We start from the raw sequence: 20,301 nt of genomic DNA, 5'->3' as shown, positions 1-20,301 counted from the left end.
ATTATTTTATTGAGGATTTTTACATCAATGTTCATTAAGGAGATTGGCCTATAGTTCTCCTTTTTGGAGGTGTCTTTGCCTGGTTTTGGGATAAGTGTAATACTGGCTTCATAAAATGTGTTAGGCAGTTTTCCTTCCCTTTCTAGTTCATGGAACAGTTTAAGGAGGGTTGGTATCAGTTCTTCTTTAAAGGTCTGATAGAATTCAGCAGAGAATCCATCAGGTCCTGGACTTTTCTTTTTAAGGGAGACTGTTGATTGTTGCTTCAATTTCATTTTGTGTTATAGATCTATTCAGGTGATTAATGTCCTCGTGGTTCAGTTTTGGATGATCATAAGTATCTACAAATCTGTCCATTTCTTCAAGATTTTCAAATTTATTTGAATATAGGTTCTTGAAGTAGTCTCTGATGATTTCCTGGACTTCCATGGTGTTTGTTGTTATCTCCCCTTTTGCATTCCTGATTATAGTAGTTTGGGTTTTTTCTCCTCTCATTTTAGTCAGGTTTGCCAGGGGTCTATCAATCTTGTTTATTTTTTCAAAGAACCAACTTTTTGTTTCATTAATTTTTTGTATGGTTTTTGTTTTCTGTTTCATTGATTTCAGCTCTTATATTTATTACTTCTCTCCTTCTATTTGTTTTGGGATTTGCTTGTTCTTGTTTTTCTAGGAGTTTGAGCTGTATCATTATGTCATTGATTTGAGATCTTTCAGTCTTTTTAATATATGCAGTCATGGCTACAAACTTTGCTCTCAGGACTGCCTTTGCTGTGTCCCATAGGTTTGAATAGGTTGTGTTTTCATTTTCATTGACCTCCAGGAACTTTTAAATTTCCTCTCTTACTTCATCAATGACCCATTGTTCATTACGCAATGAGTTATTCAGTTTCCAGCTGTTTGCATGTTATTTGTCTGTATTTTTGTTGTTGAGTTTTAGTTTTATTGCATTGTGATCAGATAGAACGTATGGTATAATTTCTATTTTCTTATTGCTTTGGCTTGCTTTGTGCCCTAGGATATGATCTATTTTGGAGAAGGATCCATGGGCTGCTGAGAAGAATGTATATTCTGTAGAAGTTGGATGAAATGTTCTGTAGACATCAACTTGGTCCATTTGATCTATGGTATATTTTAGATCTAGGATTTCTTTATTGATTTTTTGTTTGGATGACCTATCTATTGATGATAGTGGGGTGTTAAAGTCTCCCACGACCACTGTGTTGGAGTTAATATATGCTTTTAGGTCCTTCAGGGTATGTTTGATGAAATTGGGTGCATTGACATTGGGTGCATATAGGTTAATAATTGTTATTTCCTTTGGTCTATTTCCCCTTTTATTAGTATAGAATGTCCTTCTTTATCTCATTTGATCAATGTAGGTTTGAAGTCTACTTTCTCAGAGATAAGTATTGCTACTCCTGCCTATTTTCAGGGGCCATTGACTTGGTAAATCTTCTTCCAGCCTTTCATCCTAAGCCTATGCTTATTTCTGTCAGTGAGATGGGTCTCCTGTAAGCAACAAATTATTGGATCTTCCTTTTTAATCCATTTCATCAAATGGTGCCTTTTGATGGGGGAATTAAGTCCATTAACATTAAGTGTTAGTACTGATAAGTATGTGGTGATTCCTGTCATTTAGTTGTCTTAGTTGTTTGAGGGTTTGATTGTGTGTACCTAAATTGAAGTTACTCTCTACTTTCTTGCTTTTTCTATTCCTGTAGTTTGGTGCTGCCTGCCCTTTCATGGTTATGTTGGGTTTACTTTCTGTGTGAAGAATCCCTTGAAGAATCTTTTGTAGTGGTGGCTTTGTAGTCAAATATTGTTTTAGTTTCTGCTTATCATGGAATACTTTTATTGCTCCATCTATTTTGAATGATAGTTTTGCTGGGTAAAGTATCCCAGAGTTGAAGTTATTTTCATTCAGTGCCCAGAAAATCTCACCCCAAGCTTTTCTTGCTTTTAATGTTTTTGTTGAGAACTCTGTTGTGATTTTGACGGGTTTACCTTTGTATGTTATTTGTTTTTTCTCTCTTACAGCCTTCAGTAATCTTTCTCAGGTCTCTGTACTTGTTTTAATGATAATGTGACATGGGGTAGTTCTATTTTGGTCAGTTCTGTTTGGTGTTCTGGAGGCCTCTTGCATCTGTATAGGAGTAGATTTCTCTACATTTGGGAAATTTTCTGTAAATTTTTTGTTGAATATATTATGCATTCCCTTTGCTTGCACCTCTTCTCCTTCTTCAATGCCCATGATTCTCAGGTTTGGACGTTTGATGGAGTCAGTGAGTTCTTGCATTTTCTTTTCACAGGTCTTGAGTTGTTGAACTAATAGTTCTTTGGTTTTTCCTTTAATTACCATTTCATCTTCGAGTTCTGAGATTCTGTCTTCTGTTTGTTCTATTCTGCTGGATTGGCCTGCCATTTTGTTTTGCAATTCTGTTTTGTTCTTTTTTCTGAGGTTTTCCATATCCTGAGTTGCTTCCTCTTTAATGTCTACTTTCATCCTAAGTTCATTTATCTCTTTATTAATCGTGTTCTTTGTTTCGCTTTGGTGTTTATACAGTGTTTCTATGGTTTCTTTTATTTCTTCTTGTGCTTTGTCAAATTCTCTATTTTTGTTGTCTTGGAATTTCTTGAGTGTCTCCTGTACATTTTGGTTCACCATATCCAGTGTCATCTCTATAAAATTCTCATTGATTACCTGTAGTATTTCTTCATTTAGATTATTCTTGTGGGCTTCATTGGGTTCTTTGGCATAGTTTATCTTCATGTTGTTGGAGTCTGGATCTGAGTATCTGTTTTATTCATTTCCCTCTGGTTCCTGTACCAATTTTTTGCTGTGGGGGAACTGGTTTCCCTATTTTTTCTGTCTTCCCATAATTGCCCTTGGTGTTGTTATTGCCCCTGTACTGTGTGCAATTAAGTATTTTCTAGCTTGTAATAATAACAATGGTGATATTTAGAATGGAAGGGTGAGAGGAGAGGGAAAGCAAAGAAGGTAAAGAAAAAGGGAAAAACAAATAAACAGACAAGAAAAAAATACAAAACAAAAAAAGTTTCAAAGATATAAACAGGGAGAGATAGTGTACTAATCAACAGTAAGCTAAACAGGCATTAGAGAGACAGAGAGAAGATTGAAAAATAAAATAAAATAAAATCTCCAAGTTCAAATGCAATAAAGTTTCAGTCTTAATAATTTTGGTGTTAGTCCCTCAACCTCCAATCCTGGAGATGGTGTCTGAGAAGTAGTTTTGTCATTGTCTCATCAAAGGGGAAAAAAAACAAAAAAGAAAAAAAAAACCACAAAGTGTCCCAAGTTCAAATGCAATACAGTTTCAGTAAGTTTTTCAGCATGCAGGTGTAGTTCGTTTGTTGTCTCATCAAAGGTAGGGAGAGAGAAAAAAAAGAGTCTGAAGACAGTTCTGTGAATGGCTATCTGAGGCTGCAGCTCACCTGCCCTCTGCTATCAACCAGCTGTTGCTGCAGCCTTTATTTATGCAGATCTCAGAAGTGAGCTTAACCCTCACCTAACCCCTCAGGCTTTGTTTTCTTAGAGTTCTCTCGGGCAAGAACACCACTCTTACAAGGTTTCCCCTTTCCAAGCACACTGGGGGAGGTGGCGCTACACCTGCTTTCTCAGGCCAGCATGTTTGTTTACAGTTCATGTGGGAAGTGGGTCTTCCCCCCTCTCCTGTGGAGTTGTCCTCCCACCACCACTTTTACAAGCTTTCCTGCTCTTGGTTGCTGGGGGGGTGCTGCCACTCCTGCCTTCTCCAGTGGCTTGTTTATTTACAGTTCTGTGGGGGATTGCCTCTCCCCCCCTTCAGCACTCAGGACTCCCTGCCCTCTTTGCTAGATGTCTTTTTGTTGTTGTTGCTTATTGTTCATTTTTTTTTCTTTTTTCCCTAGGTGGGAGTCAGTCTGTCCAGGGGGCTATGCTGATCTGGCCCAGTGTTGTCTGTGGGAGTACCACGTACTGGTTAGCTCACCTTGTGGTCCACGTCTTCCCAAGCCATCTGGGAGCTGGGGTCTGGTGGCACGGGAGCCCTCCTGGTTTCTCCATTTAATGTGAAGTGGGGATGCTATGTGCGGGCTGAGGGTGTGGAAGAGTCAAAGTGTTGCCTCTTCTTGGTGGTTTTTCCTGTAAGGTGTATCTCCAGCATCTCTCCATGATTTTACTTTAGGAAGCACACTTTCTGCTTCCTCCCTCTAGTCGCCATCTTGGAATCTCCTTCCTCTTCATCCCTGTTCTTTTATTTACACTTTCTTCTTGATTCTGGAGTGATAACCATTTATTTCACTGTGGGTGACTCCATTAGCACCAAATTTTCTGGCTTCCACTGATTTGTCTTTTTTTTTTTTCTTGGCAAGATTCTAAGACCTTGTGTTTTACTTTCTTTGGATTTCCTCCCAATATCATAGTTATGGTTTTCCTTTTTGTTAGCCTCTTTATGGTTGCAAATGCTTCTTAAAAGTGTGCCCTTCCCAATGGCTTAAATTGTCCCTAGCAAGTGATAGGACCTGACTTTAAACTACAGTACCTCTCCCAAAAAAATGTGCCCTTGTTCATTAAAAAATTAATAATAAAGACACGGAAATCCATAGTGAAAAGATTAGGAGCTATTATTAAATCAAAATGAGTCATGACCACATAATCTATGAAAATGATAAAATATATTACTTTCCTTTATAAAACTGATAAAGCAGCATGCCTTGTTATGTGTTAGTTTTCAAATCTTCCAGTAGTTTCTCTTCCAAGATCCTAATTATATACATGTGAGATTTAATCACTATTTAATATTGTGCTTATACTAGCTCTTTTCATTTTCTCCTTGTACCAATGCTGCATGCTTTAAATTATTGTTGTTCTGGTATAGCTAATGTAATTTAAAATAAAATAAAATGCATCCATTTTTAAGTATGCAGTTTGATGACTTTGGACAAAACATGGCCAAAGAAAAACCTCAAGCATGAAAGTGGGCAGAACCTGGAAAAGCTTTGAGCAACTGTAGCTGAAATCAAGAAGAAGAAGCATTGGAGACTCTCTTCTGTACTGTACATAATAACTGACAATTTCACTATTATCACCATTTCAAGTATGGGAAAATTATGGCATGGAAAATTTATGTGAATACCCCCTCACTCCCATCTAGTTCCTTATTTATAATGTCCTTGTCTCTCTGACATATGCATGGAATCTGACAGTGACCTCTTGTTGATATGTGTGTCCCCTGGCTGACAGCCAGCAAGGACACAGAGTATTCCATTCTACAACCACAAGAACTGAATCATGTTTACAAGAATGAGTTTATAAGTGGCCTTTCCCTCAGAGCCTTCATAATTAGAGCTCAGCCCACCACCTTGATTTCAGCCTTGTGATATCCACAGTAGAGAAGCAAGTATGACACACCAGACTTCTACAGTAATGTGTAAGTCAATCTATAGTGTGGATTTAAAAAAATATTTTCAGTGGTACTATAGTTTCAACTCCAGTCCCATCTGGGACCCTGTATCATTTTGATGAAAATGTCTAGAGTCACCACATCCCCTGCCAAGGGAACAAGTGGTCAGTGCAGGCTGGGTTAGTCTACACCTTTAATTTTCCCAACCACAAATCCTTGGTGCTAAGTCTACCCAGAGGTTCTGGTCTCAAATTCCTCTGCCTGGAAGGGGCACTGTCATAAACCACAAGTGCCAATGATAACCTTTGTAGGGTCCCTTCTTCCCACAGACTATGATAAGGTCCTATTTCCTCTTTTCTCATGTCTCTCTCTCTGTTCCCTGGCCCACATTGTCACTTACTACTCTGAACACTTTGCTTTTTCTTTTAAAAATTAAGGTGTAGGCTCTTAAGCCATCTCACTGGAGCCCATCACTCTCTTGTGGTATATCTTCCTGCCTATACTTTTCCTTTCACTTTTAATAAAATGTTACTGCTGCTTTGCAAAAAATAGTGTAATTTATAGTTAATAAATACACAAATCATAAGTATTCATGCTGATGAGTCTTGGCAATTATATACATCCATGAAACTACCACCCCAAGCAAGGAATGTAACATTTTCATCACCCTACCTCTACCAAATTCCTTTCAGAGTCAACTGCTTTCTGTTTTCTAACTCAATAGGTTTGTTTTGCCTGTTCTTGAGCATCTCATAAAGGGACTCCTACATTGTGTACTGTCTTTTGCTTTGTTTTATTTTAGTTTTTGTTTTTGCAGTACTGGGGTTTGAACTCAGAGTTTTGTGCTTGCTAGGCCAGTGCTCTACTGCGTGAGTCACACCTCCAAACCCTTGTGTACTGTTTCATAAACATTCTTTGTTTGCATCTTTTCCCTATCCATGCATACTTTCTACTTTTATTGGATTTTTCATACCCCTCTTTGCTCCCTAATTCAATGCCTTAGATATACTGAAGTTTTAAATACATTTTTAGCAAAATTTAGTAATGGGTAATAATGATCCTTCTCCTGTGCCTCACATACTAGCTTTGATTCCTTGTTGCTTTACCTCCTCGTTGAGTAGTTATGGACAGCTCGCCTCACCTCTGGGCTTCAGTTTCTGTCAGATGGTGATGACAGCACCATTCTCACAGCATTCATGGAGTCTCTAATGTTGTCAGTATTTAATATTTCCAGCTCTCCTCTTGCCTGGATCGTGGTAGGATTGTATTTCTGCTTTCACGTGGTTGGGTGGTCATGTGACCACACAATGAGTAGTGAGAGGAAATGACATGTGCAGTTTCTAAGGAAGAACATTTAGTTCCCATCAGAAGACCCTCCAAGAGTCTTCCTCCATGATTGACAATTTACCAACTGTGAGTGCTTCATCAGTCTATCGTAGAAGGACAACAGCCATTGGAATGAGTGGGGTAGTAACAGGTCAGGCATGTGACTGACACTCTATAAATGGTCACTTTTATTAACTACTATAACCACTTCAAAGCACTGTACATAATTCAAATGACCCAAGACTCTTAAGCTCTCTGTGTTAGTTTTTCATTGCTGTAACAAATACCTGAGAAAACATCTTAAAGGGGGGTGAGATTTATTTTGGCTCATGACTTCAGTCCACCATGGCAGGGAGGGCATGGCAACTCAGTGCAGCTCACATATGGTGTCCAGAAAGCAGAGAGGGAGAGAAAGAGAGAGAGAGAGACTGTGTTAATGATGGTCTTTCTCCTTTTCCCCCCTTCTATTCCATCCAGTGCCCCAACCAATGGAATGGTACCACCTAAATTGAGGGCAAATCTTTCCTCTCTGGAAATGTCTTCAAAGACACCCTGAGAAGTGTGCTTTACTAGTCTAAGAGCTTCTCAATCCAAACAAGCTGACAATCAGGATTAACCATTACATTTTTGTTAAATTAAAAAAAATCTAGCTGGGCACCAGTGGTTCATGCCAGTAATCCTAGCTACTCAGGAGACAGAGATCAGGAAGACTGAGGTTTAAAGCCCACCCAGGCAAATAGTTTGAGAGACACTATCTAGAAAATACCCAACACGAAAAGGGCTGGCAGAGTGGCTCAAGTACCACTACATTTTTTTTTAATTTAGCAGAGCTATAGACCTCGAATTTTTCTATCCTGTGAAAGAAGAGGAATCTGACAACAATCCCCTCTGATTCTGATTAAACAATCTCACACATGTAGGAAACTTCTTTAAGGAATTCAGGAATGTCAATTGTAGCATTTTTTTTTTTGGTGGTACTAGGGTTTTAACTCAGGGCCTCATACTTGCAAGGCAGGTGCTCTACTACTTGAGCCACTCGGCCAGTGAATTTTAGTATTTTAACCACAGAATTGACGTTATCTATTATTGCATAACAAATTATCCAATACTCAGCAGTTTGAAATAACAATCATTTAGAGTCCCACAAACTTTTTTGTTCTTTGCAGTACTAGGGTTTGAACTCAGGGCCAACATCTTGGCCACTGTGCCAGCCCTTTTTTTGTGATGGGTTTTTTTGAGATAGGGTCTCTTAAACTATTTTCCTGGGCTAGCTTTGAACCTCAATTCTCCTGATCTCTGCCTCCTGAGTAGTTAGGACTACAGGCCTGAGCCACCAGTGCCCTGCTCACCAGCACTTTCTGTGTGTGTGTGTGTGTGTGTGGTGGGTATTTTGAGATAGGGTCTCATGAACCATTTTCTGGCCTGGCTTAATCTCTGCCTTCTGAGTAGGTAGGATTACAGGCATGAGCCACCGGTGCCCAGCATCATGTACTATCTAAAGGTAAAGAATATGATTGCTGCTGTAGTTGGGTGGGGGGTTTTTTTGGTATGTTTGTTTTGTTTTGTTTTGTCTGCTTAGGTGCTCAGGATGAAAGTGCTCCCCCACTAAGCTACACCTCCACCCCCAACTGGATGGTTGTGACTGACTCTCAGGGAGTTGCAGTCAAACCACTGGGAAGGCCTGCAGTCATCTCAAGGTTCCACTGGGACTGGAAGATTTGCTTCTGAGATGACCCTTGGTTACAGAGAGGCCTTGCGAGGTCCATTTCCTTGCTACCTAAGCCCTCCATAAGTTCTCAGTGTTCTTATCGCATGGCAACTAACTTTTCCCAGAGTAAGTTATTTGAGTTGTGAGGGAGTCAAGACAGAAGTCAAGGTATCTTTTACAATCTAATCTCACAAGTGACATGCCTTCATTTCGGTATTAATCTCACAGACCAGTCTACATGTAGTAGGAGGCAAGAGTCATTGGATACATTTGGAGGTCAGTTACCCTACTGCTATAACTATCAGTTGATATCAGATTCTTTTTTTTGATGGTGGGGGCCTTGTCTCCCTTTGTAGTCCATAGAACTGGCTGGCCTTGAACTCATGATCCTCCTGCCTTTGCTTCCTGAGTTCTGGGATTACAATGTATGTCACCATGAACAACTAGAATTTATAATTTTTATTTTTAAAAAACACTTGTATTAGCATAGAGTAGTTGTACTGGGGACTTTCATTGTGATAGTTACATAAATGCTTACAGTGTACCTTGACCAGCTTACCCCCTCTATCATTCCCTCTCCTGAGTTCAACCAGTTTCATTATTTTACTTTCATGCAAGTATACAAAGTACTTTGACCATATTTGCCCTCCTTTGCCCTCTCTGTTTACCCCCTCCACTCCCACTAGTAACCACCCCTGAACAGGACCTGTTTTATTTACTTCCTATTCTTTGTTTTTTAATTGTACATTAATTGTCCCAAGAGGTTTCATCATGGCATTTCACACATGCATATATTGTACTTAAATCAGATTAGCCCCTTCTATTACTCTCTATCTATCCTCCCTATTTTTCAATTTATCCTCCCTATCCCATTATTCAAAAGCTTTCAGTGCTTGATATCTTTCCGTGTATATCTTCATACACAGATACAATATATTTAGATGCCATTCCATCATTCTTTTTTCCTCCCCGCCTCCGCCATGTCCCTTAAACAGCCCCACTATTGCAAACATATTCTGTTTATGTATGTATATATGATAATGTATATATTCATGTATCCATTTATCATTTAGATCTAGCTTCTATACTTGAGACAAAATATTTGACCTTTGTCCTTCTGAACCTTACTTTGCTTAACATGATGTTCTCCAGTTCCATCCATTTATCTGCAAACAATGTAGTATCATTATTCTTTATGGCTAAACAATACTCCATTGTGTCTATATATCACATTTTCTTGATCCATTCATCAGTTGTAGGGCACCTGGGCTGATAACCATGGGTGTGCAAGTGTCTCTATTGTATCCTGACTTACATTCCTTTGGATATTATGTCCGGGAGTGGTATTGCTGGATGGTGTGGTAGTTCTATTTTTAGTTTTTTAGGAACCTCTATACTGCTTTCTATAATGGTTGCACTTAAATGAAATTCCCACCAGCAGTGTATAAGGACTCCTTGTCCCATGCTTCCCATCCTCACCAGCATTTGTTGTTTGTGTTTTTGATTGCAGACATGCCCCATCACGGGCATGAATTTAGTCTTTTTTTTTAAACTATTTTCATAGGAAAAACCAGATTTTTTTTTCATTTATTCATATGTGCATACAATGTTTGGGCCATTTCTCCCTCCACCCCTTCACTTCCAGGCAGAAACTGTTTTGCCCTTATCTCTAATTTTGTTGAAGAGAAAGTATAAACAATAATAAGAAAGACAAAGGGTTTTTGCTAGTTGAGATAAGGAGAGCTATACAGAGAGATTCCTAGCATTGCTTCCATGTACAAGTGTGTTACATTCTAAGTTGATTCTTCTTGAACTGACCTTTTCTATAGTTCCTGATCCCCTTCTATTGGCCTCTGTCGCTTTAAAGTTTCTGCATTAGTTGCTTTGCATTGAGGACATCAAATACTATTATGAAAAAACCAGATTTCTAGAGCTGTTCCAATGTTGTGATGTGCTTTAGTGGCATGCATGGCAGGACTCTGGGAATCTGCTGGTGCTCCGAAGCTTCCAGGTTTCCATCCCCTGTCTCACTCCCCCAGGTCCCACCTGCCAGATGAACTGCTTGAACTCATATCCTTGTTTTCCCCCCAAGGTCTCAGTGTAATTTGAAGAACTCACATCAACAGTGCATTCAGCTAATTGGACTCACATTCTTGTCTCAGGTCGGATTCTGGGGCAAGTCACCCAAGATGAAGACCCTGCTTTCGGTATTTTTAAAATAAAGTGTGTAAAAACTTCCACACTTTTCCTTCCCGAGGCCCCGCCCTTTATTCGCGGCTCCGCCTTCTCCGTGAAGCCACGCCCCTTGCGCGTGTCCTCCTTCCCCCTCCCCTCAAAGAGAAGAGAGTCACTTCGTTGCTCTCCAACTCCTACAGCGGGTCAGAAACCCTTGCCTTGCTGTTCGTAAGCTCCTCCTAGGACATGGCCGCACCCCTTGCACACAGAATCCATAAAAACGTATGTGGCCATCTTTATTCCCTGCCTGGGCTTCCGGAGACAAAGTTCAGCTTCGGGGGGTCGGGCGCTGCTGTATTTGTCACAGGAGACTAGGGCGTCTGAGATGCTAAGAGCGGTGGCGACGTCTATGTTTAGGGACCCGGGGGCTTTTCACTGTCTGAAGATGGACGTATCACCTGGTCCATGACAGGATTCCGACATTCATTGTACGGAACGGTGTTGAAGATGGCGGCTCCCATGACGCGATCCAGTGGGCGCGGCCATCGTACCTCCGGTTGACTCTGAAAGCCCAGAATCCTGTTCGCCAAAAGGTTACCGGGTGGAGGCCGTCAGCCTCAGAGTCGCGAATGCGTCTGCGTGCGGGACGCTCTGGCTAGGGAGCGATTGTGCTGCGGTGAGGCGGCGTGATAAGGTTTCTGGTTAAGCGCGCAGATCCGGGGTAAACGGGAATGGTCCTGTGTAGAATGCTGACCTGGAACTACGGTGGCCCAACTGGGTCAGTTATGGGTACCTATAAGGGTCAATGTCGAGGGGACCGAGGAGTTAAGTATCTAGGCGTTTCAGCTCCCGGGGTGGTGGGCCGAGGTCTGTAGGAGTCAGTGGCAGGGGCTCTGTGTAACGGAATGGGAATTGATAAACGAGCATTGTGTGAAATATCTTGATTGGCAGGGGGTGTGTGATGGTCATGGTGATGGGTTTGGGGCCAAGTATGGGTCTTCCAATGCGAAGAGCATTGGGGTTTAGTGATCGAAAGCATGAAAGGATCAGTGATTGAAGATACTTTGTTCTGTGGCCAATAATAGTGTGGTTACTGAAATTGATAATTGTGGAAAATATGGGGTTCAGTGATAAGAGGTTCTACAGGGATCCATGTTTGGAGAAATGCTTTGAACCATCAATGATTGAAACTTCCTTTACGTCATCGGTGAGGGGGTCTGTTAATGACTGAACTTTTGTAGACAGGGAATGGGACTAGAGGGATCATTGGGGGCCAGTGACTGGGACTGTCACTTGTGGGGAGGGGTGACACTGTGTGTGTGTGGGGGGGGGTCAGTCATTGGGCTATCACTGGAGATCTTAATTAGGAATGTATAAGTTGCTTTTTGACAATAAGATTGTATCTGCGAAGTTTGTAGTGTCTGGCCAGAATCATCCACGGTCAGATTTGAATTATATGGGGACACCAGTGACTGAAGAACCTCTGGATGTCAGAGACTGGGGACAATGTGTTGCTGTGATTAGGAGGCTCACGGGGGTGGACGCTGAGGAGATCTGTGAAATTCAGAGGCTGAGTAGGGAAGAGTCAAGGATTTGAGGTGATGACCATGCATACCAGAAACACATTTAACCCACTTGACATGCCCCAGCTGGGTAGACAGTTCCAATTTTGTACCATTTTGCCAGGACGCACCTCAAAACTCTTTTGAAATTCCCCTCCTTTTTTTGGAGCTCTCAACAATAATGTAAATGTTTTGAAAGGATCAGTACTAAATTTATATATAGTAACATGTTATCAAAGATATGGCTTCATTTGCTCTTGTTAGAAATCTAATGCATCTATGTTCTTTAGGGTTCTTTCTGGCAAAGATAATGACATGCCCATCTGTGACAGCATCCTAAGAGTGAGCCTGGTGTCTTACTTTGTGGCAAACAAGATGTTTGGGACCTTGCTTGTGACTAAAAAACGAAGAGTTTACTGAGTAAGTATCTAAGCTGATAATGTAAGATTTGACTGAGTTTGAAAGTTTTTTTTTTATCTAGGCTCGACTTCAAAATAAATTACCAAAGGAAAAGAAACTAGATCTGGAATTTACTGTGTTCTAAGAGTTATTAAGCCTTGTTTTGTATTTTTAGGCATGGCAAGTTTGACCTCCATGAAAGAGTTCATTATCAGTCCTAGTAAAACAGTTCAATAAAGATGAAAACACCACAATAACCACAAAAACAAAACTGAAAGCTATTTCTCAAAACTAGTTTTTACTAAAATTAAATTGACTCATAACCATTAATCTTGTCTCAGACAAGATTACAAATGAGATGGAAATAATATTTTAACTCTTAACCAATGGAAGGGTACATTGCTGAAACATTTAACTTGTTTTAAAAATTATTGTATTCAATACTTTTGTAATCTTAGGCAAAGCACAATAATTGTAACATTTTAAGAAACAGAGGAAGGGACTAGAGGTTTGGCTTAAGTGGTAGGGCGCCTGCCTAGCAAGTGTGAGTCCCTGAGTTCAAGCCCCAGTAGTGAAAAACAAAAACAAAAAAAGAAAAAGAAACAAAGGAAGCTAAAAACTGAGTCAGATAACATCTTTCAGAATCCATACAGGTCAGGGCTGGCAGAGTGGCTCAAGAGGTAGAGCACCTGCCTAGCTCTACCTCTACCTCACTGAGTGTAAGATCCTGAGTTCAAACCCCAGGGCCACCAAAAAAATAAATACTCAGAATCCATACAGGTCAAATTCTAATTTTAAGATCAGGTAGTCCCCTATTTTTTCTTTGTTGGTCTAGGCAGGTGCTCTACCACTTGAGCCACTTGGCCAGCCCTTTTTTGTGATGGGTATTTTATTTGTTTATTTATTTATTTTCCCAAGCTAAACTGTAACCAGCTTTATTTAAGATATTTTTCATAAAAAATCATGGTATTTCAGGCAGGGCATGGGCACACAATCTTTAAAAGTATACGACAACTTTCAAACTCCCTTCTTGGATGGATCATCAAAATCAGAAAGCCACTATAAAACCCAATGACGTCTTCATTTGAAGCTCTGAAAAGGAAAGTTTAGAGTGAGAGCTGACATTTCACATTAAACATGTTTTTTAACAACTTTTGAAGAGCCATCCCTGACTTTCAGGAAATGAAACGAAAATGGCAGAATTATCAGTCTGAAGATCCACAATCTAGAAAAGATCCATTGTTCTTTGGGGAACACCATTTCAGTGATGTCACTGCAAAGTCCCGATTGCCTGACATACTGGCAAAACAAATTTTGGTGGGTTAGGTCCCAATAGGCCTGTGGTTTTAAGGGAGTAAAGTCTATATGCTGATGATGGAGAGGGAGGAGGACATAAAAATGAATTTGAGTTTTCCCACATCACAAGGCATTTGTGTCAAGGTGACTGACTGTATGTGACAATGCCAGGGATTCCCTCTTGAGAGCCAAGAGGAAGTCTCAAAACTGGCAGGGAAAGATGTTTTCCCCTGCATTGATCCAGCTTTGGAGACATTCGATTAGTGACACGTGCTCCTTCTCCCCAAAACAATGAAGTGGTTTTTTTATAGCTATAAAAAAAAAGTAAAACAAAATTCTACATTTTTATAAAACTTTATAAAAATAGTATTTCAAACTGTACAGTCACCAGAAGTACAGTTGTCAAAAATGCACACATTCATTTGGTATTTCCAGCACCTTTGGCTTTCTGTGCCTGGCATCTTTTGGGCATCTCCACTTTCTGCAGGGGTACTTCCATCCTTTTCAGCATCAGTTTTTCCCCCTTTTCCCTTTAGGTATCTTCTTTCCCTTCTTTGCAGGGGCCTTTTTAGGCATGGGGTCTGTCTTTGGAGGAGCAGGTTTAGCAGACAACTTTACCATCTTATCTTTTGGTGTTATCTCCTTTAGCATCGCCTTCAGGCCTTCAGGCTTTTCGTAGGCACGGTAGGTGCTGAACACAAGGATGCAGTTGCAAGTGGCTTTGGTAAATCTGGGTGTTGTTCTCGCCTCCTCTTCACACTGCTTCTGTGATGGGTATTTTTGAGATAGGGTCACAAGAACTGTTTGCCTGGGGCTGGCTTTGAGCCATGACTCCTGAGTAGCTAGGATTACAGGCTTGAGCCACTGGTGCCGGGCCCCTCATAGTGCCTATTTTTTTATTTGCGCAAAGACAGGTAATTGTTTTATAAGCTGAAGTTATAAGCCAGAGTGAGGAGTTCATTTTCTTTTTCTCCAAGCCAGTCTCCTTCATCACCTATACTGTGTCAGTGCCAGAGTTGGGAGCAAATACTTTTTCTTTTCTAAACTGTTTACAGAAACCTTTTTTGAGCTTTAAGAGACATGCAAAAATATATATAAGAATTCACCTTGATGAGTTGTTACACAAGGAGCACCTGTAGGTTATGCACACAGATCAGAAAACACCATTGTACCACCCTGAAAGCCCCCATGATGCTCCCTTGCAGTCACCCTTCCAAGGGAAGCCATTCTTCCAACTTGTGACATCACAATTAGTTTTTCCTGTTTCTGAATTCGAACTGAATGGAACATTCATGAGAATGCTGTGGGTAGGCTGGGATAGAGGCAAGATGTGGCTCTGTTGGAACAATATTTTAAAGTTTCAATTCAGAGTATTTAATTGTATTTATAAAATATATTTTTCCAGATCACTAAATATTCTTTAAAAAACCCAGAAATATAATACACATATAGTCAAGTATGGCTGTCTTTGTGGTACTGGGGATGGAACCCAGGGCTTTGTGCATGCTATGCAAGTAGTCTACCACTTAGCTACATCCCCAGCTTTTACAATTTTTTTAAACAGGGCCTTGTTATGTAGCCCAAGATGACCTGGAACTCGGATCCTCCTGCCTTAGCTTCTTGAGATTACAGACTACTCAAGAGTACACCTTCATACATTTGTGTATTACAGAGTCACATGACAACAACCTCAATCAAGACATAGATGTCATCAAGATGACTTTCAATTACATCATTTCTAGTAACTGGAAAGCTTCTTTATCAGTCAGTACTCACCCCACCTCTGCAGGACATGGGTCTAACACAATAGATGGGGAGCCTCTTCTCTGTAGTTTGGAGGGGGATATCAGAGTACCTTAGTCAAAATCTCTCATCCTTTAAGGACTGGCCATCAGTTGTAGAAACCTGGATGATCCAGCATGAAAAAGAGCTTCTGAACTGGGCTCATGCCTATAATCCTAGTTATCTGAGAGGTGGAGAGCAGGACGATCACAGTTCAAGGCCAACCCAGGCAAAACACTTCTCTGAGACCCCATCTCAACATAAAAAGATGGGGATGGTGGTATAAGCCTGTCATTACAGCTACAGCAGAAAACCAATAAAGGGGTCTTTGTCTAGGCTGGCCCAGACAGAGACACCTTATCTCTTGAAGCATGGCTCAAGTGGTAGAGCACCTGCTTAGCAAGGGCAAAGCTCTGAGTTCAAACCCTAGTACCGCCAAAGAGAAAGAGAGACACAGAGAGTGAGAGAAAGAGAGCAAAAAAGAGCCTCTAAAGGGCCTAAGGAGCAAGAGAAGACTAAGAAAAGAACTGTCAGAAATGTTGTGAAATGTTGTCAAAACTACATGAAATGATCCATATGTAGACAAGGGTTCATTCTGAGACAGTGAACCATACTGTTATGTGGTTCACTGCTGGGGATCACACCCAGACCTCACATACCCTAGACAGGGGCTCTGCTGCCGACCTATATCCTTAGCCCTGTACAATTTTGAAATCAAGATGGAAATGGTCAGATGAAATAATGAGTATATCAAACTGTGGATGATTTTCTGTGGTTTTTATTTTCTGTCTTGATGAAACATTCAATTAAAGAAGTTAGAAAAGGCAGTCATGTTGTTGGACTTGGGTCATACACTAAGGGAGAGAACGTATGGGAGGAATGGGGATAGGTAGGAAACCCAAAACATGAAAGTGTTTGATGTCCCCACTGCACAGGAGCTAATACAGAAACCTTAAAGCGACAGAGGTCAATATGGGAAGGTGATTGGGAAGTAGTGAAGAGGTCAGGTAGAGATGAATCAATTCAGGTTGTAATACACTTGTGCATGGAAGCAATGCTAGGAATCTCTCTGTATAGCTATCCTTATCTCAACTAGCAAAAATGCTGTCTTTCTTATTATTGCTTATGTCTACTCTTCAACAAAATTGGAGAAAAGGGCAGAACAGTTTCTGCCTGGAAGTGAGGGGGGTCGGGGAGAGAGGGAGGGGTCAGGGGGGAGAAATGACCCAAACAATGTATACACATATGAAAAAATAAAAAAAAGAAGTTAGAATATATATGTACATGAGAAGTGAACAGCATCAATAAATATAAAAGTAGTTAGCTAAAAAGGGAAAACTGATAAATCTTATTTTTTTAAAATCAGTAATAAAGATAAGCCATTAGCAAACCTTACCAAGTCAGGAGGAAATTAATGTATGTATTGGGAATGCAAAAAGGAGAAATATCATATCGTCAAACAGTATTTTTAGCCAGGTATGGTGGCTTATGCCTATAGTCCCAGCTACTCAGAAGACTAAGGCAAGAGGATCCCTTCAGACCAGGGAGGCCAGCCTAGGCAACATAGTAAGACCCCCCACCATCTCAGGAAAACAAAATAAGTTTGGGCACTGGTGGCTCACACTTGTAATCCTAACTACTCAGGAGGCAGAGATCAGGAGGATCATGGTTTGAAGCCATCCTGGGCAAATAGTTCTTGAGACCCTATCAGAAATATACCCAGTGCAAAAAAGGGCTGGTGGAGTGGCTTAAGTGGTAGAGTGCCTGCCTAGCAAGCCTTGAGGCCCTGAGTTCAAACATCAGTGCCATCAAAAACAAACAAACCCCACAATGTTCCTATAAAATTTTGCATTAATATATTTCAAAGCTGGCAAGCAAAAGATGATTTTGTAGGAATATATGGATATATAAAACATCCTTAACGAGAGAAAGAAAACTAAAAGATCAACAGCTGTGAAAGTTTCAAATACTCAAAACGATTCTTTTATACCACCTCCTTCTAGACCATATTTATTTTCTCCAAAAAAAAAAAAAAAGTAATTATCATGTTTAGGTGATTTCTTGTACAGCCTTGAAGTGGCTTCCATGTAAAATGTAATTGTTTAAATAGTTAAACTCTTCCAGGGAATTTATAAGGGAGGAAAGTAGTACTACTTATACTTATGAAGCCAACATTGTTGCATTGCTTCCAAAACCTGAAAAGGTAGCTAGCAAGAGAGAGCCACAGGCCAGCCTCAATGAATGTGTCTGCAAAATCCTAACAAAAAACTTAGACATTATATTAAAATATGATTGGAAGGAAATTTATCCAAAAAAATGTCAAGTTAGTGTTATTGAAAGAATTTATTGGACTGGCAGAGTGAGTCAAATGGGAAGTGCTGGCCTACCAAGTTCAACAGCCCAGAGAGCCAAAAAAAAAAAAAATTAATGAATTTCACCGTATTAGTAGGACAAAGGGAAAACACCATACAGACATCTCATAGATGGGAATTATGATAAAATTCAGTGTCAGTTCTGGATTTAAAAACAGTAAGATAGGACTAGTTGGATACTTTCTTTTATCTTTTTAAAATTCTTTTCTTAATTTTTTTTCTTTGTCTTTATTTTTGTTTTTTTGAGATGGAGTGTCACTGTGTAGCCCAGGCTGGCTTGGATCTCGTGATCCTCCTGCTTAGCCTTTTGAGTGTAGGACCACCACACCCACTTTCTTACCATGATCAAACCTTCTGTATCTCAAGTGGAAAGTGAGTAGCAGACTTAATGGCATGACTTTATAAGCATTTCCATTCAAGTGGACAATTTGTCCCTACTAGGATTTGCTTTCTTCTGGAGTGCTAGCCATTGCGGTTAATCAGGGGATGAGATACGAAGTTTAAATGTTGGAAAAGAGACAACCATTTGTGGATGAAAGAATTGTATACTCCAAAAGTCCAACATGATTAATTATAAAAACACTGTAGTTAAGAAAATTAAGTGGTGTGGTTGGTTAAAAATCAATCCAGAGCCTGGCGTGAAGGCGTATGCCTGTATGAATAACCAGGAGAGTGAGGCAGAAAGAATGCTTGGCAGAGAGAGAGAAGCACAACCACACCTACCTTGCAATCACGGGATGGTGGCCTTTCTGATGACTACCATGCTGTTTGAGTGACTGGGTGGAGAAGTGAGGATCACAGTTAAGAGCCAGCCCAAGCAAAAAAAAGTTAAAAACCCTACCTCAAAAAAACAAGCTGGGTAAGTAGGAGGATCAAAGTCCCAGACCAGCCTTGGGCAAAAAAGTGGGAAACTCTGCCTGAAAAATAAACTAAAGCAAAAAGGGCTGAAGGTGTGACTCAGTAGTACAGCAAGCACAAGGACCTGCGTTCAAACAGTGCCACCAAAATGAATGAATGAATGGATAGATAGATAGATAGATAAATGTGAAGGAAGTGATTTACCCAGGCCACAGATGGTCACTGGGCCAGGGCCAGAACTGAAGTTCTTGGCTTCTCAGGCCAGCACATTTGTTGTGTCTTCATTCAACTGGAACTCCAAAGCGATGGAGACCAGGCAGAGGCTGGGAAGTCAAACTCTGTGCAGAGAAGGAGGAAGTGTACTCTTCAGCCCGGGAAGAGCAGGCTTATGTGCCCCAGCCTGCACTGCCCCAGGCCTTTCTTGACAGCTTAACGTGTGTGCGTGTGTGTGTGTGTGTGTGTGTGTGTGTGTGTGTGTGTGCGTGTGTGTGGTCAATAGTTGAGTTCCTTCAGAGAACCCTCCCTCCCTTTGCAAACCTTCCTGTGGATTCTCAGGATAAGAATGTAAATGAGCATACCAGCAGCATGGGTCACGCTTGTAATCCTAGCTACTTGGGAGGCTGAGATTGGGAAGATCAAGGTTTGAGGCTAGCTTGGGCCAACAGTCCTAGAGACTCCATCTCCAAAATAACTAGAGTAAAATGGATTAGAGGTGTGGCTCAAGCGATAGAGTGCCTGCTTTGCAAGAACAAAGTTCAGTTCAAAGCCTGGTCTCACCAAAAAAAAAAGTAGATGAAGGGCATGTGTTTTATAATTATGGATTAAAATAAGAAATATTCTACCACATACACTGTGTTTCATACCAAAAGTTTCCCTACATATTTATTTTTTTTTTAATTATGAGATTATGATTTTTTTCAGTTTCTTTAAAAAATTGAGTTATTATGCCAGGTGGGCTGTAATCTCAATACTAGGGAGGCTGAGACAGGAGTATCACAGTTCCAGGCCAGTCTGGGCTACATGGTGAGTTTGAGGTCAACCTGAGTTAGCAAAGTCCTGCATCAAAAACAAAACAAAACAAAAAAGCCGAAAGGAACAAAGGGAAAACAAAATAATAATTGAGTTGTAACTTACATAGAGAACACTTATGTTCTCTATTAGCTTACTGATTTTTTGACTTTTGCTATAACTTGACTAATACATTATTTAAGCAAGGAATTATCTATATTTTATTTAACATTCATGAAATCACTTTTTAGTTCTCTTGCACAAGCAACAGAAATCTTAAGTATTTCATCTTAATACTATTAAAACATAGATTCATTATGATATCCTGTGAACTGAATATTCCTTAGCAAAGGAAGAGTTATAAAGAGGCTTTCTGGGGTGCTAGAAATACATGTTCTTTATCCTGACTGTGT

At 40.3% G+C, this 20,301-nt stretch overlaps 1 protein-coding gene across 9 annotated transcripts in view; it reads left to right on the top strand.

Annotated features, from left to right (window-relative positions):
- Positions 1-20,301, top strand: part of Znf570 (zinc finger protein 570) — a 63,848-nt gene that overhangs the window by 26,419 nt on the left and 17,128 nt on the right. For 2 of the 9 annotated variants that reach the window (XM_074058357.1, XM_074058353.1), the window contains exons 1-2: positions 11,188-11,435; positions 12,464-12,593. The exons of 1 other annotated variant lie outside the window; for it this stretch is intronic. The gene's annotated coding sequence lies outside the window, so the exon portion shown is untranslated. Of the gene's footprint in view, positions 1-10,789; positions 10,894-11,138; positions 11,479-11,560; positions 11,819-12,463; positions 12,594-20,301 lie in introns of those variants that run through there. 6 more of the 9 variants (XM_074058356.1, XM_074058352.1, XM_020154140.2 and 3 more) reach the window with 6 other exon arrangements.

The sequence above is a fragment of the Castor canadensis genome, chromosome 16 (assembly GCF_047511655.1).
Source record: "Castor canadensis chromosome 16, mCasCan1.hap1v2, whole genome shotgun sequence".
Lineage (NCBI taxonomy): Eukaryota > Metazoa > Chordata > Mammalia > Rodentia > Castoridae > Castor > Castor canadensis.
The sequence above is the reverse complement of the archived record's forward strand: the minus strand, read 5'-3'. Positions and strand labels throughout refer to the sequence as shown.